Source organism: Stegodyphus dumicola, chromosome X1 (genome assembly GCF_044657685.1).
Source record: "Stegodyphus dumicola isolate Sdum_Otavi_A_Nest chromosome X1, ASM4465768v1".
Classification (NCBI taxonomy): Eukaryota; Metazoa; Arthropoda; class Arachnida; order Araneae; family Eresidae; genus Stegodyphus; species Stegodyphus dumicola.
Genome location: NC_140780.1, coordinates 167,645,367 through 167,673,006, shown reverse-complemented (window position 1 = coordinate 167,673,006; position 27,640 = coordinate 167,645,367). Strand labels below are relative to the sequence as shown.

The following is a 27,640-nucleotide window of genomic DNA, read 5'->3' as shown; positions in this document are numbered from 1 at the left end:
CCATTTTTTAAAATCTTCATAAAGGTAGTTCCTTTGGATTGTACAAATGCAACATTAAGAATTTATTCAAATATTTATTTACTTTCATTTATATAAACTTCGTCTGCACTGGAATGTTTTTTAAAATCATGCAATCCGAATTAAGAGAAGATGACCAAACACATAGACTCCTTTTGTCGAAAAAAAATCAATAAAATATTTCGCCTTAAGTCAAGCTCCTTCCTTCTGGAAACATGAATATTACGTAACATGTGAACCTCATCTCCATAATCGTCAAAAGCTATCAAACTCAGCAGTCTACATCAAAATGTAACACGTCATGGCCGTTTCGTGCTATTTCGAAAACACGCCAGGGCGTTTATACGGAACTGTAATAACTTCGTCTTACAAAAGCACTTAATATTATTCTTCCCTTGGGTCATTAACCACCCCTTCTCAAATGGATGGGATCTGAAAATGCCATTCTACTCTACATAAAGCTTAATATTCGGGAAGAAAGTACCATTGTGAAGAGAACAGTATTTTCCCCGCATATTTATAACACGACATATGATACAATGCCCAGTATGTAAAGATATTGCAATATTTCCATATTAGACGGTAAATACTTTGTCATTTTAAGGGCTTTAATTAAAAAAACTTACTGATTTTACCGATTAGTAATATTAAGTAAAGACATAATGATCACGCCATCAGTTTTCTTTCACAGTGTGCAAAATGCCTATCCGTGCATTATATATTACAGGTATTGTTGTTTGTTGGTTTTAAAGCAGGGGTCTCCAAAGTAGAGGGGTAGATATGACACAGAGGTCTATGGAAAAATCAATTAAAATTGACCAAAATAATGAATAAATTACTTATTATCATTCTTAATTCGACTATGAATTTGGCTTTATATGAAAAATTCAGTAACTGTACGTAATGTTTATTGTAAAAAGGGACATACACGAAACGAAATCAGCTGCAATGGTGTTATGAAATTCAGACTTCTTATATTAAAGCAGTTTATTCTAGATTATGATTTAAAACGATGTTTTAGTTTTTTAGTGGTTTTTCTCTACCTGTAAGTGAAATAAAAATTTTGAAGAGGAATTAGGGATTTCTATAATTCATTATTTCGGATAATAAAGTTGTGGTCAAATTTATTACTGGAGTCGTAATGATTTTATTAAATATAACTGTAACAGATAACTGTAATATTAAAAAAACACTGCAAAATGAACAATCTTTTAAAAATCATTTTAGCCTTCTTATGTCCTAACATTATTACATAATTGTAAAGTGATAAAATCCTGAAAAACGCTTGGATTTGTTAATTGTCAAAAACGTTTAAGACCCCTGTTTTAAACTGTTGCTGCGACTTATTTCTACATATAAAAAGTATTATTGTTGCGTTTAAAGAGAAATATTTCTGTTATCATTTCTACTTTTATTGTATTTACAATTTTCTTCTTTTTTTAATATTATTTATTCTTTATTGACCAAGTTCAAATTAATGTAGAATTTCTCAGCTCAATAAACTGTATTCAGAGTTTATTCTTAGTTCGGTCACGCATTAATACCACACATTGCTACACAATTCAATTACCGCGCATTAATAATACCACATATTTTCCATATATGGGAAGAAAACTGACATCTGTTCATTATTTTTTTCGTATGCACTTAATTACTTTTTCATATTTAAAAAGGGAAATGAGTTTTTTTGGTAAAAATGCTTAAAATGATAAAGTATCTCCAATGTAACATTTAACTGTGTTTTTATACATATTTAAGTGCTAGAGATCAAAATGAAAGTTACCTAAATACCCTACGTTACGTAAACGTGTTAAAATAGTTAAGTAAAATAAAAGTTTAAAACTGTAGCAAAATTTTGTACATGAATGAATATGTACCTTAAAAGATTTTCACATTCTTTTTTGTCAGATAGGAAACTTTCTGTTGCATATATTATCAATATTATAAATATTACCAGGTCCAAATTCGAATTCAACGACAGAAATACTGCCAGGATCCACTCCGCATTTTGGCTTATATAATAAATACACACACACACAAGAGGCAGAGGAGGGAAAAAAAGCCGGAGCCCCGTATTTATACATTTTTATTTATGCAATTTACGTAATTTCAGCTAGACAGAATTCTAATCGCGGTTACTTGGGAAATGAAAAATAATCTATACAATTTGTATAAATACTTAATTAATATTGTGCTCAAGTAGTACAAAAATTCGGTTCTTTTGTACGGGATGCTCCAGGCCACGCCGAAACATTTTCTCATAAATCTCAAACAAAAACGAAAAATTAAGCTTATTCTCATAACAATAACATCACTCGCGTACTTTTGAAAACAGCAGAAATGTGCAGATTTTTATATTCGCAAAACGTAAAGTGTTAAACATTCTGAATGCAGAATTAGTAATATCAGAAACTTATTAACAGGCGAAAGTTCTCCGATACGATGAATAAGAAAGTACTTTCATTACTAGAACATAATATTAAAAGAATATGTATATTATATAAATATATAAATTTAATTATTAGTTTTTTGTTTTCGATTATCCCTTAAGAAGTAGAGAGTAAGGAAATGAATAGTACTCTTCATTTCTTAGGGATAATGGAAAATAAAAAAATTAATTACATTTAAATTTATAGTCTTATCACGGTGAGGGCTAGATTTTTACATTTAAAGTCCATTTATGCTTCTTTGCTTATCTACTATACATCTATTAATCAAAGAGCTTTCGCTGAAGTCTAGAAGTGTATTAGCACAGATAATTGTAGTGCATTATTAAATGTGGTTTCAAAGAAGCATTTACCGCCCACTGCTAAATCGCTATGACTGACGTTAATAGTTACGATCGAAAAAAGTGAGCAAGTTAGCGGAAGAAAGTAGTTTCTAAGAAGGGAGAAAAAACGTTCATCTTTAGATCTCCCGCTAAGATCAGAATCTTCTTTCAAACTTCCACAAGCGAATGCTTTTGACCCTTAGTGGCTTCCTATGTCGCCAATGGTCCGAAGGATGGAGACCTGGACTTACCCACTTCCGGCCTCAGAAAGGTGCTTCCGGTAGAGACCAGTAATTCTCACGGATTTCTTTTTTTCTCTTTCCTCTTTTTTCCGTCTGTTCCTTTGACTAATCGTAGTACCGTAAAACTATTTCTTCCATGCCTTAAACGATTTCTGTTCTACATAACAGACTATATAACTTTACTTGGGTTACAGTTCATCGGAATTTCACCGTACGTTAATGCATTTAAAAAAGTTAAATAGGCAATAATGAATTTCTAAACGTTTTATTCGAAAGTTTTCAATGAAATAAAAAGCGTTTACATTTATTTTCTGAAACAATTGGTAAAATTCTTAATAAAAAAAAGGTCTATGTATTATCTCGATGTTTGACAAAATTCGTAGGCTTTGATACAAGAAGCACAAGGCAAACATGGATCCTTCATATTATTCTTCAAAAATTTTATAAGATTTAATTATCTTATTAAAGATAAAATCTCTGAATACTAAGTCTAAACACTCTCTTTACCATTAATGCCTGACTTTAGTGAAGAATGATCTTATTATGTTTTAGAGTCATTAGGATATTTGTTATGTGGAAGACGTGAAAAAGGAGCAAAGCCCTCGCCGGGACTCTCAATCTGGACCTCTCAAAAACGCACCGAGTGTGCTAACCGTTACACCACGAAGGCATGCAAAAAAGAGGTAGAAAATAAATATTTGTGGTGAAGAATCATCATCCACCACCTTTTTTTAGTTCGAGAGCCAATGTAGAGACTTTAGGTTATTATGAAGAAGGAGATATGAAAAAAGAGCAGTGCCCTCGCCGAGACTCAAACCTGGACCTCTCGAATACGCGCCGAGTATGATAACCGTGAAACCCCGAATGTATGCAAAAAGGATGGAGAAAATACTTAAATATCAGAAACTTAATGTATTACCAATTATTAAATTACCAATTATCCAAAAAATTAATGTATTACCAATCATTACAGTTGTGTTGATATATGTTTGGCTGTATGATTAAAAATATGAATACATAAACTAGCATTATTGATTAAATAAAACTCATTGTTGGGAAGTGCGCTAACTATTATCTTAATACATGTCATCAGAAACACTTTTTAAAAATTAAAGTAACAACACAAATGCTTACAGAAATCGTAATTTAGGTATTTTATAAACTTAATCAATTAAATGTGTCATGAATTACATCAGTCAGAGACCTAATTTAAAAATAACACAATAATCATTACAAGTATTGCTTTCAAATCACTTAATATAAATTTAAAGCATACATTAAACTCTTATATCTTTTTAAATGGGCAACATCACTGACACCTAACAAGTTTCCAAGAAGTTTGGATGGTAAATTGAAGACATGGCACCGTAACGTAAAGAACGCGAAAATGGAAAGTTAAAGATATCTCTAATTTGAACTTATCTGTTTCTAAGGACTTAGTGACGTGACTTTCTCCGAAGTTAGCAGTTTATGCATATGCTTGTTTTGATAAAAGATGCGCCCAACAATAACAGTGGAGTCTGATATTAGTCCATTTTGCAAACTAGGCGTTAAGTAATGTACTTTGAAATATTTTTATTACAACTGTTAGCTGACAGAGCTTGAAATCACTTCATATTTCTTATAATTTTGCTATTAATTTCTTTAATAGCTGCAGTGTTTCTTTTTCCGTATTCCAACGGAAATGTTTCTGAATAAGTTTATATTTAAAAATATTGTTTGGTAATTATGGAAAAAGTAAGACATTTCACTTTTAAATGACATTTTTTAAAATTAATGGCAAACAACATTCGTTCTTATCTAAAAATACAGTTTTTAAAATATACTTGTTTCTTAGAACATTGAAAAGTGAACTAATGTATATTATTTTAAAATTAACTTTTCCATTTCGTTGTGAGAGAGGGCTCTGCTATTAGCAGCCTAGCTGTTAAAGTATGTTCCATTATTTTGAAGTGAAATATCGAAAAGCGGGATGTATTTCCAATAATTTACTAAGAGTGTTTCTTAAATATTACTTTGCCGTTTGCCAAACGAAGTTTCTTTTTATAAAATGGAAAAAAAGAGAGGGGTTATTTATTAATGTTTTATTTTGTTTCATAAAAAAGCATAAATAAAATATTTCGTTTACTATTTTCTAAAACATATTAATTAGAAAATTGATTCTAGGAAATACTTTCCTTCGTATTTCTTGGAATACGAAGGAATACCTTTCTTGGAATACCTCTCGTTTCCAATATCTGGTTCCTTATTTTTAGAAACATATCAAAATTTCTTAGGCAGTTATCTGATGATATTGTACTATTCATAAATATATATTACTAACTTTGCTGAATTACCTGATGCTAATAACAACAGAGCCTATCTGTCTTAACATCACTACTTGCGACAGCCAAATATGACAGATTGGCATAAAGATGTGATATTAATCTTAGACTTCCAGGAGCGATTTGGTAATGCGAAAGCAGTTCGCCGTCATATGACATATTATAAACGTATCGCTGAGATATTAGAGATGTCGAAATGTACAGGTGAAAGGATATTATCTTGAGTAATAAATCATATTATATGATAAATCTTTTTTTCGCACGCTTTCTACCAGATTTTTTATACTAGAAACTGTATTAATTAAATGACATAAAATTTAGACATTTTCTCCTCAAATGGTTATAAATCTAGAGCAAACAGCAACTGTTCACGCTTTCTACCAGATTTTTTATACTTGAAACTGTATTAATTAAATGACATAAGATTTAGACATTTTCTCCTCAAATAGTTACAAATCTAGAGCCAACAGCAACTGTTCGTAGAAGTTTGTGAAACAGGAAAGAGATTTCTAACGTTAGAAATGTACCTAACCATATTTTCAGTCATGCTTCATCTTTAACTACCTGAATTTACCGAAAATAATCTCTTGCTTGCTTTTGGGATGGTGTATGCTCAGATGGAATTAAAACCGCATCAGCTTTTCAATTCTAGTCAACTCCTAACTAAATGAAGCTGATTAACCAGGCCCTGTTATAAAAAAAAGTTAAATTATTTTTACTGTAAAACGATTAAAACATTTCTATCATAAAACATTAGCGTAAATAAACTACCAATGGAAAAATAAAAATAAAAGAGAATTTCCGGGAACAACATTTCTGGCCCATTATGTTACTCTTCCCAAGATATTTTTGTACCTAAAATGAAAAGCGGATAGGAAAAATAGTATGCAAGAAATGCTCTAAAAACTACATAACGTACGAAGGCTATGTGTATTTAGATACTTACTGTACCTCCTTCATCCCCCAAAAAGTGCTACTCGATGAAATCAATTAACTAGTATGAAAACAGGTATATGAAATAGCCATGAGTAAAAAAGGAAATCTTATCCATCGCAATGCAGTAAGGTTATCGGGGAAAAAGGTCTAAAAGGTAAGAAGATATTAAAGTTCATTGCAAGGCCAACTATGAACGGGATACAAACGGCTCAAGATATGAAAAAGGAAAAGCATGCAAAGAAAAAGGGGTTCACGCATAGTGCCTTAAAGTGCTAGATATTATCTAACTCAGGGGTCGACAAACGTTTTTTAGAAAGGGCCAAACTGTAAACCATTTAGGCTCGGCAGGCCATGTAGCGAATATGAAGGTATAAATGAGTAATTTTCTCAAAGGCCATTAAAAAGTTCATTTTTGTATTGTGAAGTGATACTTGAACATAATATTTATACACATTTTATTAACACTTACAATAAAGTAAATAAAAGATTTATGTTCATATATTAAAAACGCTTTAATAATAATAGATTGAAATTTCAATTGCCAAGAATGTAATTGTTTTTTATGAGATAATATTTCACTGGAGTTCAAAATAAGTACTTCTTATTATTAAAGTTGTTTGCAAATGGTTATCTGTTAATAATGATCTGACTTGAGATTTTATATACTTCATTTTCAAAATTTTTTTTTTTCATTGGTAAGTACTCCCAAACGCGGATATCTATCCCCGTGCATATTATTTTTATTATGAGCATATTTATGGTTTTCCTAAGATGTTTATAAAGATCTTTGGAAAGTTGAGTTAAATCCTTTTTTAAACACCATTTTTAATATCATATCATTTTGAAAATCAATCACTTCCAGTTGAAGGTCTGATCGAAACTCCTCAATAATACAGTCAAATGGATTTTGGAACAGGGTCTTGTAACTAAGAATTTACATCTAATTCAGTTTCGCTTTATATTCAATTCTATATTCAAAACACGTAAAATAATTAAAGCCTCTTATCTGTCAGACGAGATCAGTTCAATCAATGACTGTTATCCAATTTTATTGAGACACAAATAATACATGAAAATTAAGAAAACACATATAAATTCAGTTATGATTAGTACTTACAAAAATTATCGCTAAACTTTGTTCGCTGTCTCAAAGACACTAAATCAACTCAGCAATGTAGCACCATCACTCAGATGCAAAGCGCAATCTAGCCCTTGTAAGTATAGCTTCTACATACTGCCCCCCGAATGACCAGGGGTTCATTCATACATTTATACTAATACAATTTTAAAACAAAAGAAGCTCTTAAAATGCCCAATTAAAACTATTAAAATATTTAAAAGAAAGTACAATTGTTAAAAATATAAATAGAATTATTCACCTTCAAGTAATTTTGAAAGTTACCTGAAATGAGGAATAACATAGAGCAAACTGGCAATTTATAATTTTGATACATGTTAGCACTTCCATACAGATCTGAAATAATCCTGTAACAACAGTAAAGATTAATAAACATGTAATAAACAATTAAATTTGTTTATTGATTTTGATATTATATAAAAACTGCACAGATGGTTTGATGACTGATCTCTACCTGCTTTAATTTCACAAGACCTTACTTTTCAATCACTGCCAGGAAATACTGCTATAACTCTTTTTAATTTAAAAATATGTCTAAGTAGCTTATCAGCATCGCTTAATACAATATCAGTAACCTTAAATTCAGTAATTTTACCTGTAGGCTTGACACAATGAAGTGATCTGAGCATTAACAGAAATTTTTCTCTATTTATTCCAAAAATGTTTACCATTCTTTCTTGACAATTAAAATTTTTAATTAACACGTTCCTATTAACTAAATTAGAATCAAAATTAAGCCTGACAGGAGGAAAACTATTCACTCTGCGCCTCAATATCATATGAGCTGGAGGTAGATTCATAGGTTAATGTTATTCAGAATAAACATAAGTAAAAGAGTTAAGCAGACCTTCAGTTTCAATAATTAGAGTTTCTAACTCGTCTCGGTATGAAGTAGTTTTTTTTAAAGTGTTTCGTAAAGCTAGTTTCACAGATCTGATCAATGTTTCATAGAAGCCCCCCTCCCCATCACGCAGCTTTCTCAGCTATGTAGCACTATTGGATTTTGTGGGAGACGTAAAAGTCTTTCACTGTTGGGTGACTAATGACAGTCCACAAATTTTTGATTTCAAGTTCCGATCGTTAAAGTTTTTGCGTTATCCTTCAAAATTTGAGAACACAGACCTCGACGAGCAATGAATCGTCGAAACGCAAGAAGAAATGTTTCTGCGGTCATGCTGCCAACAAATTCTAAATGAAGAGCTCGCGATTACTCCACAAATAAATAACACGATTTAGTTTTTGTTTTTCACTGTCTTTGGTATTAAAAAGGCCCACCGAAATCTATGTCTACTACAGAAAAAGGAGGTAACTCTTCTGTTCGATTACTGGTAAAGTAGCAGTAACTTGCACACCAGGAGACGAATCGAATCGCTTGCATAAATACATTTTCTTAGTATATTTTTAACAGTTTGTCTTCCTTTAACTATCCAATATCTTTCACGTATTTCTATCAAATTTGCAGAAATTCCACCGTGAAATACTTTGCTGTGTGCATCCCCCACTAACAAATTTACGAAGGGATGTTTTGCAGGCATAATAATTGGATGTTTTAGCAGGTAGGAAAATTTTTGACTTTTGGAGTCTTCCACCAACATGCATTATTCCATCCTCAGTAAGAAAGGGATTTAGTTCCAAAACAAACGAAGTCTTTGAAATTGTTTTGCCATGTGTTAAACAGAACAGCTGTTCAACAAAAACTTCTCTTTGAACAATTTTTGTCCAAATCATTTTAGCATCATTAGGTTCTTAACCGCTTAGTTCTTTATATCGCTTGGTTTTATTTCTAATTTTATATATGAATCGGAGTACCCAACTGATAACACGATGTAATTTTCTCAAACTATTTTATTTTTTCAAAGATGTCGCACTCGACTGAACTTCGCACACAGGCGATGATGTATCTTCCAATTTAGTTCTTTTTTCGCAATATACTTCTGGAGAAATTTCTGGACAAATTTCATAATTAGAGTCCTTTGGCCACTCCTTTTTCTTCCGCCGAAGCCATTCCGGACCTTTCAGCCAAATCGGGATTGGACATAAACTTTTCCACGGTCACTCCTCGAGATACGTAATCTGCAGGATTATGCTTCCCTTTACAGTGATGCCAATCAGTAGGATCAGTTCTAGACTGCATTTCCGATACTTGGGTCGATACAAAAAGTTTCTGTTTTGAAGTTTCTCCTTTAATCCAGTGAAGAGTGATTAAAGAATCACTTCACAAATATACGTTAGAAACAGGAACTTTGTTTTCAAAAATTGGAAAAGTCTAGAAGCAATAACAGCTCCCGTTAGTTCAAACCTCGGTAGTTTCAACCTTTTCAGTGGCGCAATTCTAGATTTCGCAGTGATAAAACTCGAGTAAGTACAATCATTACTTAACACATAACGAAAGTACGCAACTGCTCCGAAAGCTTTATGACTAGCGCCCGAAAATATATGCAGCTCTAATTCTGTCATTAAATTCAATGGAGGAGGAGGAATACTTTCTTTCGATTGTAAAATCTTTCAAGAGGTGAATCTGAGAGCACCAATTTTCCCATTTTTTCTTCAGTGCAGTTTATAGTTAATCGTACCATCCTAATACAAGTTCCCATATTTCTTGCATTAATAATTTTATGAGAACATCAAAGGGTGAAACAATCCCAACAAACTCAGATAACTTTGTAGTACAAACGTAACGAAGTAACGTACGAAGTAACTTTAAGTGACGCCCTTTGAAGTACATTGCGTTTTGAATTCTTCAAATCATTGATCATGTCAAGAAGGGATTTCATATCTAATTTAAACGTATCTTCTTCCGTGTTCCACATTATGCCTAAAACCTTCAAAGGACGTTCATTAGCTTCTCTCATATCAGACATACCTCGTTCGTGCCATAAGTTTCTCAACTCATCCGAGTTAGTTTTAAACTTTCTTAAATTTATATTCACATCTTTAAGAAATTTTACAGCACTCTGAGAAATTTCTAAAGACTTCTCTATTGTATATACTCTGTAAAAAAGATCGTCCACATAAAGTACCAAATAAGTATTTCAAAAGTTTTGCTTTGTTCATGTTTATATTTTCGTATGTGGTATTTAATAGTCACAGCAAGGATAAACGGGCTTAATGTCACTTGTTGAATCTTCGATTTGCTGCAGCGAAATTGTTAGACAAGGTTTCTGGTTTTCCTTCCCAGAATAATTTAGTTGTATACATTCCATTTTCATATTTCAAATTATTTTCGAATTGAGAAATAAATAAATTCCTCATTAAATTTGAAATTACAACTATCCGTATTACTTATTCCCATTGACTCTAACTTCTAAAATTTTGTTAGGCTTTCATTTAATGTCGCGCAACATTCAGTGTTCATAATAGAAATGTTCTGTTTCGAATTTAAATCTGATGGAGGAATTAGACATCGAACAACCCTTCCGAAAAGGGTATCAATCAAATACAGAGATTTGTTTAATCGTTCCTTTTCTCTTGAATGAATATCCCAAAAATATTGCTTTCCAATAAGCAAAGACAATTTCAGCCCTTAACGATTTATTTATGTTTGACAACTGAATGCTCCTCTTCGCAAGCACCTGCTTTAGTTTATTATGTGATACTTTAAACTGCGATCCAGAAACACAGATAGTCAAAAGAGCTGCAACTGCAATTTTCTTTTCCGGATCACTTGAATTACAAAGAGTAAACTGGTCTACATTATACTATGTTTTCTGTATTGGCTCTCTAGAACCGAAAGTAAAAAATGCTAGATTTCTTGCTTAATGATGGGTAATTTCATTTTTACCGCTAATTCTTTTTTCAAAAAACATCTTTGTGACACGTTATACAACAAAATATTAATCTCTTTATTTTGAGAACTACCTATCAATACCGCCGAGCAAGTTTCAAGTAGCATTTCGCAATCACATTCATTCATACATGCTACCGGTGAAAGAACGTTTCGCCTATTTATGTCGCCTTTCTGACCAGACTCCAGACGGGGGGGGGAAACGACGGGTTCATTGCAGATCAGTTCGCTATGCATCCAGCGTTTACAAATTCCACAAACAATTTTTATGTTACATTGTTTATATACGTTTGCCTTAGAAAGACAGGAACACACATATTATTTTTTCTAAGGGATAATTTTCGCTATTCGATTGTAAGAGACAAGAGATAGAATCATGATCAATTTTAGGTTTTGTACAAAATATACATTTTGTCACATCAACAACAAATGCAGAAGTTGTAGGAAAGTTCGAATTTATTTTTTCTTCTGTAATCAACTTTATTTTTACTAAACCTTCATGTTTTTTATTATTTTTTGTAAAGAATTAAAATTAGTTTCCAGTCGCACATCTAACGTGTTTAAATTAAAGTCTCTACTTAATTGCTCATTTCGCTCGGGACACTGAATTTCTATCTTCAAAAATTCCAATGAAACAGTTATTTCGTTTTCATTTTTGACTGTGTTTTGCGAGAAAATTCTAATGATAAATCTTTGGGTATCGATTTTAACAACAACGGATATAATACAACTATAACTGTTAGGATTTATTCCGTTATTTTCGAAATCCTGTGTTTCGCATTCTAAATAAAGTCTGCGCATCGATATAATATCATATGAGTTCCACAAACAATACATAATATAAAAATCAATGAAATTTTTTTTCAATTTTATTGACGACACAAACAATACATGACAATGAAGAAAACACGAATAAATTCAGTTTAGTTGGCACGTACAAAAATTATCGTTAAACACCGTTCGCAGTCTCAAAATCTCTAAATCAGCTCAAAGGCGCTCAGATGCACATCGCCATCTGGCCCCTGTAATTACAGTTTCTACACATGGAAATATAGTTTGCACTTGCATCAAAATCCACAAAACGCTGTTGAAACTGTAGTATAAGTTCAGGAAAATATATCTTGCGCGAATGTTTCGGAGAATGAGAATTTCGTTAATATGTGAAACTTTTTACAGCATGAAAAATGGTCATATTTGTTTAATGATATTTGTGTTTCAATCAATGCAAATTGTCGTCGATAGGTCTTTATGATAGAATACATTCCACAGATGAGTGCTGTTTTCCCCTATAATTTTAAAATGAATTCGTTGAGATATACCCCGACGTCTGTCGCAAATGCTAATTTCCAATTCGTTGTTCGATCATAAAGGTTGTGCGAAACTTTTCTCATTAAAAAAATATCTATAACTTCTCGCAGTTCGAAGAATCTTAACAAAACTTTCCCATTCTTAAGCCATCGAACAGCTGTATGATAAGGTGAGTCAAGATATTCAGCTTTTATCTCTAATAAAAATTGACGAAACTGGCAATGGTTAAATCCACGAGAGTGAATGAAGTTTACTACTGATGCAACTGGTTCAACAACGCATTGAGGTGTTTCTCACAAAGAGTTTGCTGGTGAATAATACAATGAATTACCACAGTTTTTAAACATTTAACATCTTCATAAGCCTTAAAATTTGTCCTCTAATCCATTCCACGTATATTTTTTCTACCCACAGTTGGGACACATTTTAACTAATTTCCTTGCAAATTGCACTGTTTTAGCGGGTTTTTTTTTTCCGATTTCCTTGAATATATTTTCACCTATAGTTGTTCCACTCAGACTATTCATAGAAGCTAATTCTTCAATTACCTCAGATTCTGCGTTGATCTCTCGAATAAACACTAGCAGTTAGGCAGTGATAATAATATCTGTCGACTCATCAAGAGCCAACGAAACCCATTTGAATTTTTTTGCCTTGTCTTTTAACTGACGCTTGATATGGCTCTCGGTATTCTCATGGCTTGTAACAGTTGTCCTCGCCGAAAGACTTGACAGATCGAAACATCTCTATTTTGTCTGGGCATATTTCTTTAGCTGCCACAAGCAATCATGTTTTAATTAATTCACCATCGGTACGTAATTTTCCTTTCGTGGCTAATAAATGACCTATTCCTAAACTGACTTCAGTTAGTGCTTCATTATCATTTTTTGTTATTGTGAATAAATTGCATTGTGATACACATTCTGTTTTTAAATTTTTCAGTTTTAATAATAATTAATTTTCTGTGAGGGTTGAATACCATGTCACGTGCTTAGTTGCTTTTAATGACGACGTATACTGTACTCTTTTCCCACAGCTATCATGCCACTGCATACTAAACACAAAACATTGCCATTTAATTCTGTGACAAAATAATTGTACTCCATTCTGCTTAAAAATCACAACGTTTGAGGTGTACTTTTCTCTTCTTATTTGATTTTGAGAACTACATGGTAGGTAATGAATAAAATAAATTAAAAATAACAAAATATCTCCAAGTAACATTCCACACGAAATAACGCGCACCGCCATAGCGAAATGAGGAAATATTCGCCTGTTTGGGGGGTACTTTTAAAAACAGCGACAAACAAGTAGCGTTCAATTCACAATTTTCAGCTCAACTATCGGCCGTTTCATAATAGCGCGTATAATTTTTCATCTAAAACAAATCATTCCGTGGGCCATAGTTTGCCGACCTCTGATCTGACTGACTAGCCAGTCCTTCGATTATAGAATCAACTTAAAAAGCATTCCAGAATCTTGTCAACATTACAGAACCAATCTTGAGAAAGACATGTCGTGTTTATATGGGAGCTGCCTTAATGAGAAGTGGCCCGAGGATGCTGAGATAAGAGCAGTAAGGATGAAAGAATTTTGTCTAAGTAAGTGAAAATGCTACCATATATAAAGAAGCTGGTGTCCATGAACCTTAGAAAATAATCTCGACGATAGTCACTCTCACTACAGAAAGCTTCGTGGCATACCAGAGCAGAAAACAGATTCGTGCACAATTTGGCCCGATTCCACATGCGTATAGTTTGGTCATTGGCAGCCTGTACAAACTATGTTTGTCATTGTACATCCCACTATTCAACCGAACACTAGCCCGCATTGATTGGATTATATTCCACTGCAATTGTTTCCGCAATGCTTATACTTAAAATGAGAGTTAAATTTGTTCAAATCATTACTAAGCGATTAAAAAACTGCTTTGAAATGGGGAAGCAGGAAGAAAAATATTGTAAGCATTTGGACTAAGCGAAATTAAAATATAATTTGATGTTTAAAATTTACGTTTTACATTCACGTTCTCGAAAGATCTTTATCATACATGTGATTATGGGTCTTAGGTTACTCCAGTTACGTTTTATCTGGGATTCTGTATATGTGTGCCTATTGTGTCTTACTGTAGGTGATAATGAATAATGAATGCTATCTGATTAAAGCTTCGGAGAATTTTATTTTCTCTATCATTTTTCATTATAATTAGGAGTGAAACTTTTGTATGTATGTGGATATAAAACTAAATTTAAATAAGTTAACCTTCTATAATTCGCCTAAATGCTGCCAACACAAACTTATCTTTGATAGAAAACTGTGTAGCGTATTTTCCAGCATTTATTGTATTTAAGCAGTGAAGCCAACGTACACCTACACAGGACAGTCTTTTCTCGAAACATTTGACCCGATATTCATTGTTCTTCTAATAAAATAAGCATGGCAATTTTTCAAACCTTAATGGTATATATTTCATCGGGGCTGTGGAGATTAAATTTCAGTTCGCCTGAGAATAACGCCTTTTTCTAATCACCTGTTATTCACCGCTTTTGTCCACTTGAGGTGAGCACACTCTAATCCGTCATTTTTGTCAACAGTGGCTTCTTCACAGGATACTAAGCAATCAGTTCGATAGTGCCAAGTTGAATATTAATAGGTTGAATGTTGCTTGACTCCACGTGCACCTTTCTTAAGTCTTTTACAAATCAGAGTATGCGGCAATTTTGTGTTGCGTGAAAGCCTTCTGAAAACGATTTTGGAAGGGCGGTAACACCTTCCTGCCTTTGCCTTTCTTTCAATGTTACCAGTTTCCTTTCATTTCTCCAACAGCCGCGATATAGTTGATTGACGAAATCCAGTTCTCGGTGCAGTATCGCAGTATAGAGCCTTAGAAGTTCTATTTGATTAAAGCTTTCGTCATCTCTAAATAAATTTAGCTCGATTTTCCATCCCCTTTACTAAAAGAAAAAATTAACTATTAAAACAAATAAATCATTAACATATACTAGCTTTCACAGGTATACTGCTTATTTCTTGACAAAGAAATGTAGATAATGATCTATCTTAAATTTCAAAATTCTTTAAGTAGGAAATTGATAGAGAAATTTACTCAAACATGTTCAGTATCTTTAGTGGCATCCGATTTTATAATATTGGGTATTAAGTCAAGCAATCAATGGGAACGAGGAATTTATTAACTTTAAACAGGTATATAAATAAAAACGACAAGTTTGAAAATGGCAGTTATCTCCTTTTTTATATACTACCTGAACCAGATTTAGCTTTGGTTTATTTTGTTTTATTTGATTATGACAAAGCACGCGGGGGGCAATCTTCCTAAAAGAAAGGATGTCTTCGTAAAGAACATTCTAAGGAAAAGTGGTTTCTGTAGACGTTACACACTGGAAAACCAGGAAAACTCTCGTAGAACTGGCTCGTTCGCTTGGAATCAAACTCAGGTTGAACTACCAGTGTTCAGAAATTTTACCGCTCCGCCGCTAATGAATCCAGATTTGGCTTTGATGTCATTCATTGTTGGGAACTACCTAACGAAATAAAATCAAAGCTTTTTACTAAAGCAAATCAAAGCACTTCACTCTTGTCAGCTGTGGCTGGATGCTGGTATAACTCCATACAGATATCTGTGCCTAATTCTATTTATAGTAATTTTATTTAAAAAATGCGGGCAGCGAAGGAAAGTATTCCTTTAATTCTTCCTTTCTTTCTTGAAGCATTCAGAGACTTAATTATAAACCTTAATCATAATTCCAAAATTAATTCATAAAATAAAAGCATATCGTAAGATTGTACACCTGTCAAATGAATTGACTGAAATTAAGGAATTTCTTTGCAACAGAGAGAGAAAGCAACAGCTCTTATTTCTCATTACTTCTCTTCCTATAATTTTGTATTTTTTATTATGGTAAAGCGCACTAGGGTTATTTTCTTAAGGAAAGGGATCTCTTCGTAGAGGACTTTGAAAGAGAAAAAAAAGCCCATGCAGTAAGCCCGGGTCGAACTATCAGTGTAAGCAATTTCATTTTTTTCAATTTCAATTTCCCACTGATTTTATGAGGGAGTCCGCAGGCGACGAACCAAATAAGGCCATATTTCGGTTAGAGTTGTTAGTATGTTTAATTTATATGAGGCACCAACTGAACTTATCACTTAGGTTGCCGAAAATGCTGAGCCGGGCCTAAGGCCTTTTTTACAGGCAATTCCTTCTTCGAAGTATTAAATAAGCTCTTTCTTGAGCTTTTCCGATGTTTTCTGAGAAAAGGTTCGTCATGTCTTAATGCATAAGCAGAGAGAGAAAAAAATATGAATAATGAAACAATGACATTTGAACTAGCATCAATACTGGCACTCTAAACTGAAATGTAGAGTAACATACCAAAAATAATACATATATAACTGAGAAGATCCGAAGGAAAGAAATAAGCTGATTTTTAATTCATTCTCCGTATTTTATTCCTAAACAGTAAGATGATTTTATGCTGATTTTTTTCTTCACTATAGTCCATTTCAAAGCATAATTAAAATATATTGAAAGAATTACATAATGCGTTACAGCTCATTGTGTAAAATTTCTATTGCATTCAAAATCTAGAATCACTAGACTGGAACTATTGACTAAATTAGTGTAAACGAAAAAGCAGTACTTTCGGTCAGGTCTTAAGTGCTGGAGAGCCCTATGGAATACTGTGAGGAAGGAAAGGAAAAAATAAATAAAATAGCTAAAAATTAAAATAACTAAATAATAAATTTAACTTAAGAAAATGTAAATAGGTAAAGGGAAATCTAATAAATTTGTTTACGTCCCTCGTATTAGAATGGCGCCGACATGTATGCCGCAGTTTCGACTTTAAACATACTTAATAAATTCAGTCACTCACGTCTATTTAAACCAAACTGAATACATTTAATAATAAACATTCACACGTAAACATTTAGTAATAATTCAGGAGTACAGATAAGCATAAAATAAGAATTACAACCGTTACAGGCCAGCTACGCTTTTAGCGACCGAATTCTACGAACGACAAATCTCAAAAGCGTGTTGCCAACGCAGGGCAACGAAAAGGTAGAAATTAATTCGACAGGCGTGGAAGTGAACATACTCCCACCCTATCAGGTTTAGTCCTGATACACAGGCAAAGGTGAAAGTTTATTAATTGGTCAGTTTTAGTCTTGACGCGAACTAATCCGTCCTTTCCCGGATGGACATCGATGATCCGTTCTATAGGCCAAGCTAGAGGTGGAGATCCATCTCAAGAACCACCGTGCAAGAACCACAGACTGATGTGTCTCTGGAAAGGAAGTCAAAGTATCACCTGTAATAAAATGAGAAGGGGTTAAAACATTAATAGAGTCAATATCAGTATCGTTCACGTAAGTAAGTGGATGTGAATTCAAAATAGCCTCGATCTGGGTAAGTAGCGTTGACAACTCTTCGTAGGTTAAAAGAGTCTCTTTCAATACTCTTCTCAGATGAAATTTCGCTGAGCGAATGCCGGCTTCCCATATTCCTCCGAAGTGAGGCGAAGCAGGCGGTATAAAATGCCATTCAATAGATGACTTAGTTCTTGGGAAACCGATTCTGTTGCATACAAGAAAGACCAAATCTGATTTAGTTCTTGTAGTTTTCGGCATGCTCCTACAAAATTGGTACCGTTGTCACTGTAAATATGCGGTGGTGCACCGCGACGTGAAATGAAACGTCTAAGTGCAGCGATAAACGAGTCTGCCGTCAGGTCACTGACTGCTTCTATATGCACAGCTTTAGTCGACAAGCAAACAAACAGAGCTATATAGCCTTTTGCTGTTTTAGAACCACGACCCTTATTAATCCTCATGGTAATAGGACACGCGTAATCCACACCAGATACGTAAAATGTCACACGATGTTCCAAAGTCCCACGATGTTCAGGTAAGTCACCCATCAATTGCCGATTTGAAGCAGCTTTAAATCGATGACATATTAAGCAATGGTTGACACAACTGCGTATCAGTCTCTTTCCTCCAATTATCCAGTAAGATTGTCTGATGAGGTGTGATAATAAAGAAGGATCAGCATGAAGGTAAGTAATATGAAGTTCTTTCACTAGTAATTCGCTAAATTTATATCGAGAAGGAAGTATGACAGGATGTTTGATGTTAAATGCTAAAGATGAATTTCGAAGACGTCCTCCCACCCGTAAGAGACCATCTTTATCTACGAAGGGATATAGAGAACGTAGTTGGCTCTTCTTGGGTAAAGGTTTCTCTTCTTTAATACATTGTAAATCGTCTTTGAAATAATAATTCTGACTCCAACTAATAATGAAATTTTCTGCTACTCGAATCTCTAGAAATGTTAGCGGCATAAGGCAGCTGGAGTTAATGCCACTACGTGAAATGTTCTGAGTAACATGATGCTTCTTGCAATTAGTAATAAATCTTTGGCAGTAAGCCAGAATACGAACAATTTTACAACGCGAAGAATAATGCTCGAACAAATTAGCTAATAAATCATTCGATTCACGTATATGAGAAATAAAAGTAGGATCAGATCTTTGTTCGGCCTTTACTTTGTAAGGATCTTAAGTTTTACTAACGTTTATTTTATTTTAAATCTTTACTATCACTTCTTATTTTCTACTTCCGGCCAGAATTAAAAGCGTTAACTTATTTATGCAAAATTTGTCTGGCGAACGCCAAGTACTTAAGTTGTGGCTTTTTGCCAAGCGACAGAGAGGAAGGAGTTAGTCGAAGCAGGCCGCTTACCTTAGAAGTTTTACTCAGTTGCTGGTTGCCTTCCAGGCCAGAGGTTTAATCCTCTTGATAATTTTAAACGTATTGTAGTGTTAACAGTTCTCTGTACTACATACGGCTTCCTGTTAATATAAGGCCAATCTTCCACGTTTATTATTTCAAAGTTAAGTTAGAGTTTAGTTATATTTTTATATTCTTACGTTTAGACCACAAGTAGTGGGTCTTTGTATTCCGAAGTACGGAAATCATTGTAAAGAGAGAAAAATAAAGGGTTTTGTATACCCTTCTTGTGTATCCTGTCTACTTCCCACAGTTATTGAACATAGCTTTAGTAAGCTCTCTGTTCCGAGTCAGGTCCTTGCATGTTCCCCAAGAAAGTAAGACGGAACATTGAACCTGATAGTGGCGCCTAACGAAGAAGAATAACCATGGCCGAGTTTCAAGAAGAACCTGTGCTGCCTGCAGAAGCGGCTCAGAATCCAGAAATGCCAGCTGCCGCCCTGGAAGGATTTGGTTACATCGTCCAGACCATGCGCGCTTCGATGAAACCAGAAGCAACATTTAATGGAAACTCACCGGTAACCAGTTTTTTGGAAAAATTGGATGACCACTTCATGCTCTATCCCGTGCACGAGTTTCAAAAAGTTACCTTAGCTACCAGCGCTTTGAGGGGCCAAGCGCTTAATTGGTTCAAATGTATAGGCAGAAGTCTCTTGGGTCAAGCGGGAAGTCCCACCTATACTTACGAAAATTTCAAGACTGCCCTAGTTGTAAGGGATCGTGCGAAATTAGAAACGGAACTTTTCAGTATATATCAGCAAAGAATCGAAAATCTCTCAAGCTTTATTTTAAGAAAAATTCACCTCTTCAAACTCTTGTATGGAAACCGTCCGGATCCTGAGATAATTAAAGTGATTTTGCCGAGGTTACTGCCCCAAGTGCAAGACTTTGTTGAATTAAGAAATCCGACTACACTGGAAAAGTTATTTGAGCTCGCATTCCAGTTTGAAAGTAGAAGAACGGCGGACATTGAAAGAAGACGCCAATATCAACAGCGAAACGAATTTGGTGTGCCAAGACTACAGCAAACTCAAGCACACGGCTACGGAAGCAAAGCGAATCAGTGGGCAAGGAAACCCGAGCATTCAAAAACAGCCGGCGAACGTCGACAGTTCAATAGCAATCCAGGAAAAAAGTCTCAAGGCCAGTGGAAAAAGAAAAATGAAAAATAATTTAAACTAAAACGGATTTCTGCTGACGGGAGGGTGCGGAAATCCGAAGGCCACGAAAACCCCTCTTCCTTCAAGTTAAATACAGTAATGGTGAAAAATTTGACTCTTCCGAAGATTGAAGTGTTGGTGAATAATATCCCAGCCACCGCACTCCTGGATACAGGCGCGCAGTGTTCCTGTGTGGCAGAAGATTTCTTTAGGAAGTATTTTCGTAAATATCGTATATATAATTCGGATAATACGACAGTGTTAGCTGCGCAAGGAGAAAGATGTAAGTGTATAGGTAAATTACCGCTGTATGTCCGTATCAAGGACGAACAAGTAAAGGTTATGTTTTTCATAGTAAAGAATCTGCAAGCACATATTACCTTAGGAATACATTTTCTTTCAGAGGCACAAGCAACGCTAGATTTTAATGAAGCGTCCCTTAAGCTGACAATGAAACCAGTTCGAGAAGAAAAGGCTGAACCGCCGATGTTAAACCTTGACCACCTGCCTAATGAAGAGCAACGAAGAATCCGACAAGTGGTAAGTGAATTTGCTTCGTTATTTAGTGATATTCCAGGATTTACTCAGGTTACTAACCATAGTATTGACACCGGAAATTCAATGCCAGTTCGCCACAAAGCATACCGGTATGATAAGAATAAGGAAAAATTATAGAATGGCATATCATCGATATGCTACGTAAAAAGATCATAACGCCCATCTCAAGTAGTTATGCCAGCCCGGTGGTTTTATGTAAGAAAAATAATGACTATCCATTGACACATCCAAAAAGGTGGAGATTCGCAATTGACTACCGTAAATTAAACTCCATAACTAAATATCCGGTATATCCGTTACCTATTATTGAAGAAATTCTAAGGAACATAACATCCACCAAATATATGACGACTTTAGACTTAACGACTGGTTATTTTCAAATAGGGGTTAGGCCTGAGGACGTGCCTAAGACTGCTTTTATAACCAAGTCTGGCACTTATGCATTTTTGCGTATGCCGTTTGGCCTTACAGGCGCACCGGCAACATTTCAGCGATGTATGGACATTGTGTTAAGGCCTGTTCTTGGAAAGTCCACATTTATCTATTTAGACGATATCATTATTACTAGTGATAATCTCGACCAACATGTACAGGATTTAAGACAGGTGTTTTCTTTATTAAATGAGGCCGGTCTAAAAGTTAATGTCGAAAAGTGCAAATTTGCAGCCCCTGAATTAAAATATTTAGGTTACAAAATATCTCAGAAAGGAATCGAGACAGACGAATCAAAAATAATCGCTGTACAAAAGTATCCGACTCCGAACACGGCGAAGAAGCTCTCTTCTTTTCTAGGACTTTGTTCATATTATAGGTCCTTTATAAAAGATTTTGCAGCTATTGCTGAACCATTGTAAAAAATTAAAAAGGAAAAAGGCAAGATTCTCGTGGACGGCCGAAGCCAATAGTGCTTTCGAAAAATTAAAACAAGCATTAACGCAAGCCCCTGTGTTGAAATTTCCTGAAAAGGATGAGAATTTAGAAATTTTAGCGGATGCTTCGGATTATGCGGTAGGAGCGGTACTTTCGCAAAATCAACAGCCCGTGGCATTTTTTAGCCGAACTTTAAATCAAACACAAAGAAACTATTCCGCTACCGAGAGAGAGGCACTTGCAGTTCTGTTAGCAGTGCAAAAGTTCCGAGTCTGTTTTGGAAAGGCGCCAATAACAGTGTACTCTGATCATGCGGCGGTAACTAGATTGTACTCAGGGAAAAACTTATCCCCAAGGTTAATAAGATGGGCACTCAAGCTACAAGAATATAATCTGGTAATCAAGCATACCCCCGGAAAGGAAAATATCGTAGCAGATGCCCTATCCAGAATTAAAATAGATGAAGAAGGTAATACTGTAAAGGTGGCAATGCTCACAGCATGTACAATAAATTCCCGAGAAACTGTAATAACCGAACTGGGTAAGGATCCTGAATTTGGAAGCATTTATGAGTATTTAAAGGATCCTGAAAATTTTAGCCACCAAGATATTGTGGCGATAAGAAATAGGGCGGCCCATTACGAACTAATAGATGGTCTATTATTTTATACAAAAACTACAAATTCCAACAACGAATTTCGACCTGTTATCCCAGCTAGTCTTAGATTAAATATCCTGCAGGAGTTGCATGACAGCCCTTTAGCTTCTCATGCTGGTATTCGAAAAACTATACAACGCGTACGCGAGGCAGTCTATTTTCCTGAACTGCAAAAGTTAAGAAGGGCGTATGTCCAGTCCTGCCCAACATGTCAAGCAGTTAATTATAATAATTTCCGCCCGGCCGGGTTTCTAAATAGTATTAAATCCGAATTTCCAAATGAAATAATTGGCATCGATTTATTGGGACCTTTCCCAAAAAGTCAGTTAAATAAAAGTCGCTATCTCCTTGTTATGGTTGATCATTTTAGTAAGTGGACCGAAATTGTTCCCTTAAAACGAGCCTCCGCGAAATTAGTTACTGATTCTATTTTAAATAAATATATTTTAAAATACGGGGCGCCCCTAAAAGTTATATCGGATAATGGTCCTCAATTTGTAAGTAATGTATTTGAAGACATGTTCCAAAAACTGGGCATACGTCATTTAAAAATGGTCCCGTATCGGCCGCAATCAAATATAGCGGAACGGGTCAATAGAAATATAGTGAGAATTATCCGTAGTTATGTTAAAAACTTTCATAAAAGCTGGGATAACTATGTCAATGAATTTGCTTTCGCCCTTAGGACCGCAAAACATGATACAACGGGCAAAACTCCTGCTGAGTTATTTTTAGGCAGAAAGATTATAACGCCGTTAGATAAATTATTTTATGTGCAACAAAGAGCCCCAGAATTTAAAATGGGTGATATAGAAAAACTAATTAAAGAAGCAAAAAAGAATACTGAAGTAGCACAGAGAAAACAAAAGCTATATTATGACTTGAAACGACGGGGAGTGACTTATAAAGTAGGGGATGAAGCATTAAAAATTAAGCATTCACTTTCTTCAGCACCAGAAGATAAAACTGCCAAATTTTTTCCACGATTTGAAGGACCATATGTCAGAGAAAAAATAACTCACGCTGTAGTAGTGTTAAAAGCCAGGAATGGTGAAACCTGCTCCGCAAACATTGATCAAATCAAACCCTACTATGATCGTAATAAAAATGCAAATATTTACAGATCTTTTGCAGGATCCGGCACGGCAGACACGGCAGGCACAAGCTCCAGTGGTGGAACAACGACAAGTACAAGGGCAAGCCATTAAGAGGCAGGAGCAAGTGAAAAGAAAGTTTCCCCGCGGGAAAATTAAAGGTAACAAGAAAAAGAAGCCGTTCCACCGTCCAGAAAAGAGAGCTCACGAACACCCCCAAAATGAAGAAGGGAGAAAGACGACGTATGCAAAGAGAGCCAGGAGAAATGACGGCAACTATAACCCGGCTCTAAAACGGAAGATCTACTCATCCGACAGGACTCTCCGCAGCAAATGTCGTCGAACTGCGGAAGGGCCACCAGCGGCGGAGGAAAAGTTACAAGGAAAATTTGAACGGCCAGCAACGAGGTCCAAGCAGGAACGCGAAAGAAGTTTTCCGGTTCCGCCAAGACCAGCTGCCATCAAACGGCCAAGACCACAGGCAGAGGCGAAAAAGAAGGTATTCAAGGGTGACCGAACTGGAGAAAAAAGAAAGCTTCTAGAGGAAGGCACTGAAGGGCGAGCCCGCACAAGAAGGAGGATAAATCAAACGAGAATCTACGCTACCTTCCAGGACTGGGCTCAGAAAAGAATGTCCGAATATCACAAAGATAAGTAAAAATTTTATGTTACTTTGCAAACTTAAGTTAATCTTTCATTCTTACTGCAAGTGGCAGATTTCAAGAAGTTTTACCTCATGCGAGGTCTACCTTTATCGCCAAAAGGGCGAGAAATGAGTTGTTACCGATTTTGGTATTATGTTTTTCAATTACTCGCGCGTAAAACTAAAGTTGATGTATAATAGGAATATGTAAAGACTTAAATATTGTAAAAGTTATTGTATAAATTTTATTTAAAACATTCTGTCAAGAAAGAAGTTTTAGTCTGAAAGACTTTTTGAAATGTAGTATTTCAATGTAGAAAGAATTGGCACTTGCTTTGAAAAGAATAGAAGTTAACAATGTACTAATAATATATGTTTTCAAATGCGTAAAATTAACGGCATGTTAATATGTTTTTATATACAATGTGAACTGTTATTTTAAATGTTAAGAAATACCGTGATATGGTAAAAGTGAAAGTAATGTTAAAAATTTTTTTTATTCGTGTGACTGTAAAAAGACCAAATCATGGTGAATATGTGTTAAAGGTTGAATGAATGTAGTTAGGCTCTCTGACGCTACACTTCAGAGTTAGCCACTTTCAGAATAGTACCTCAGGGTTTAGAGTTGAAGTTAGGGTGTGTTACGAGGTCTTGGTATGTTGAATTTTAACACGTTAGTGTTTTGATTGTAGGAGGAAGTGTTGAACACGTATACATAAACACATTCGTGTTTGGTGTTCTTTTACAACATATGTCAGAGAGCACGGGAAGAGATAATTAAAATAGTCATGAATGAAATAAGAATGTTAAGAGAAATATAAATATGCATGTTACTTGCCATTTCATTGTGTAACATTTCATTAAACTAGTTTTCCTTCCAGATCTCTGGAAGGAACCAGATTTGAATAAAAATCTCCTGTTTAGATGCAGTACAGATGAAAAAATTGCGTGTCCTGGGAGCTGCTATTGTAAAAACAAATTTCTTTTTTTTTAAATTTCTAGTTTCTAGTGAGAAATGTTTGTAAAAGATTGGCCTCGCGTTAGATTCTAGAGCTAAAAGTTTTCAACAAGGTCGTTTTAGACCTCAGTTTCAAACTAATTAACTCTGGCGGGAAGTATGTAAGGATCTTAAGTTTTACTAACGTTTATTTTATTTTAAATCTTTACTATCACTTCTTATTTTCTACTTCCGGCCAGAATTAAAAGCGTTAACTTATTTATGCAAAATTTGTCTGGCGAACGCCAAGTACTTAAGTTGTGGCTTTTTGCCAAGCGACAGAGAGGAAGGAGTTAGTCGAAGCAGGCCGCTTACCTTAGAAGTTTTACTCAGTTGCTGGTTGCCTTCCAGGCCAGAGGTTTAATCCTCTTGATAATTTTAAACGTATTGTAGTGTTAACAGTTCTCTGTACTACATACGGCTTCCTGTTAATATAAGGCCAATCTTCCACGTTTATTATTTCAAAGTTAAGTTAGAGTTTAGTTATATTTTTATATTCTTACGTTTAGACCACAAGTAGTGGGTCTTTGTATTCCGAAGTACGGAAATCATTGTAAAGAGAGAAAAATAAAGGGTTTTGTATACCCTTCTTGTGTATCCTGTCTACTTCCCACAGTTATTGAACATAGCTTTAGTAAGCTCTCTGTTCTGAGTCAGGTGCTTGCATGTTCCCAAAGAAAGTAAGACGGAACATTGAACCTGATAACTTCAGTATCATCTTCAGATTTTAATTCATGTTTAGGCCATTTTTCCTCTTCCTGACGCAACCATGGTGGACCATTCCACCACAAGTACAATTTGGTAGGAGTTGAGGTTCAATACCACGAGAAGCAATGTCTGCAGGATTCATCTTAGAGGGAACATGATTCCAATGTTTAATAAGTATCACTTCTATGATTTGAGATGTTCTGTTTGCCACAAAAGTTTTCCACTTTCGTGGATGAGCTGATAGCCAAGACAGAACTATCTTGGAATCCGTCCAAGCATTTATTTCAAAATCAAACTTCTTTAAAATGTTCAATAGAGATCGCATTAATCTGGTCAACAAATACGCAGCACAAAGTTCTAATCGAGGAATGGATACTTGCTTTATAGGCGCGACTTTAGTCTTTGATACCAAAAGATTAACCTTAACCGTACCATTGCACTTTTGGAGACAGTAAATGGCTGCTGCATAAGCCTGCGAAGATGCATCAGAAAATCCATGTAGTTGGATAACACTGTCCGTTGTAAGTATGACACATCTCGGAATTTCACAATTATTGATTTGACTGAATGTCTCTTGAAATTTAAACCAATCATCTGAGATATGCTGGGGAACAACTGAATCCCAGTCGCCTTTCACTAACCATAGTTTTTGATAGAATATTTTAATCAATATAGTGCAAGTAGATAAGAGACCTGAAGGATCGAAAATGCGAGCAGATTCTGCTAATATGTGTCTTTTTGTTATAGGTGCGTTGATGTGCAGTGTTGCTTTAAAACTGAAGGTATCAGTAGTTGAATTCCAAAAATGTCCTAAGACTTTCGAACTCGAATTAGGAGATATCTCAAAATCAGAATTCAATGAACAATGTTCCTTAAATTCAGTTAAGAATTCTACCGAATTTGAATTCCACTTCCTCAAATCAAAACCGCGTGCATGTAAAATTGAAGATATTTTCTTGCAGACAGATACTGCATCATCAACTGTATTTGCACCCGACAATAAGTCGTCCATATACATATCCTCTTGCAATATACAAGATACATCTGATTCCTCTTTAGACTCTAAAGCTACCTGCTTCATACATCGAGTTGCTAAAAATGAAGCAGAGGAAAGACCATAAGTCACTGTTTTCAACTTGTACGTGCGCATTTTATCACTGGAATTGTATCGACAAAGTATCAATTGATAATTCTGATCTTCAGGCGCTACCATCACCTGACCATACATCTTCTCCACATCGGCTGTGAAAACAATTTTAGGAAATCGAAAATTAATCAAAATCTCAAAAATATCTCTTTGTAATTTCGGACCTACCCCTAAAAGAGAATTCAATGATATACCATTTTCAGATTTACAGGATGCATCAAAAACTACTCTTAATTTATTCGTTGTGCTAGAAGGTTTAATTACCGCATGATGAGGAAAATAAAACTTTTCTGTATGCGATCTGTTTGATAAATCATCATTAATCACAGTCATATGTCCTAACTGTTCATATATTCATGTATGAAATCTTTATACTGTTTTTCAAATTCCGGATTATCTTTGAATTTTCGTTCCATGGAACGCAACCTAAAAATTGCTGCCGGTTTTGAATCACCCAACTTCAAATGCGATTTAT

The 27,640-nt window shown here is 34.8% G+C and overlaps 1 protein-coding gene and 1 long non-coding RNA gene across 6 annotated transcripts in view; one reads left to right on the top strand and one right to left on the bottom strand.

Annotated features, from left to right (window-relative positions):
• Nucleotides 1–27,640, top strand: part of ple (tyrosine hydroxylase ple) — a 133,646-nt gene that overhangs the window by 20,926 nt on the left and 85,080 nt on the right. The window lies entirely within an intron of this gene.
• LOC146993355 (uncharacterized) overlaps nt 1–27,640 on the bottom strand; it is a 76,559-nt gene that overhangs the window by 42,439 nt on the left and 6,480 nt on the right. Inside the window, exons 2-3 of one of the 4 annotated variants that reach the window (XR_015038354.1) lie at nt 7,693–7,775; nt 4,209–6,042 (exon numbers count right to left, since the gene is read on the bottom strand). The exons of 1 other annotated variant lie outside the window; for it this stretch is intronic. This is a non-coding gene — a long non-coding RNA (uncharacterized LOC146993355). Of the gene's footprint in view, nt 1–4,208; nt 6,043–7,692; nt 7,776–17,433; nt 17,851–27,640 lie in introns of those variants that run through there. 2 more of the 4 variants (XR_015038355.1, XR_015038353.1) reach the window with 2 other exon arrangements.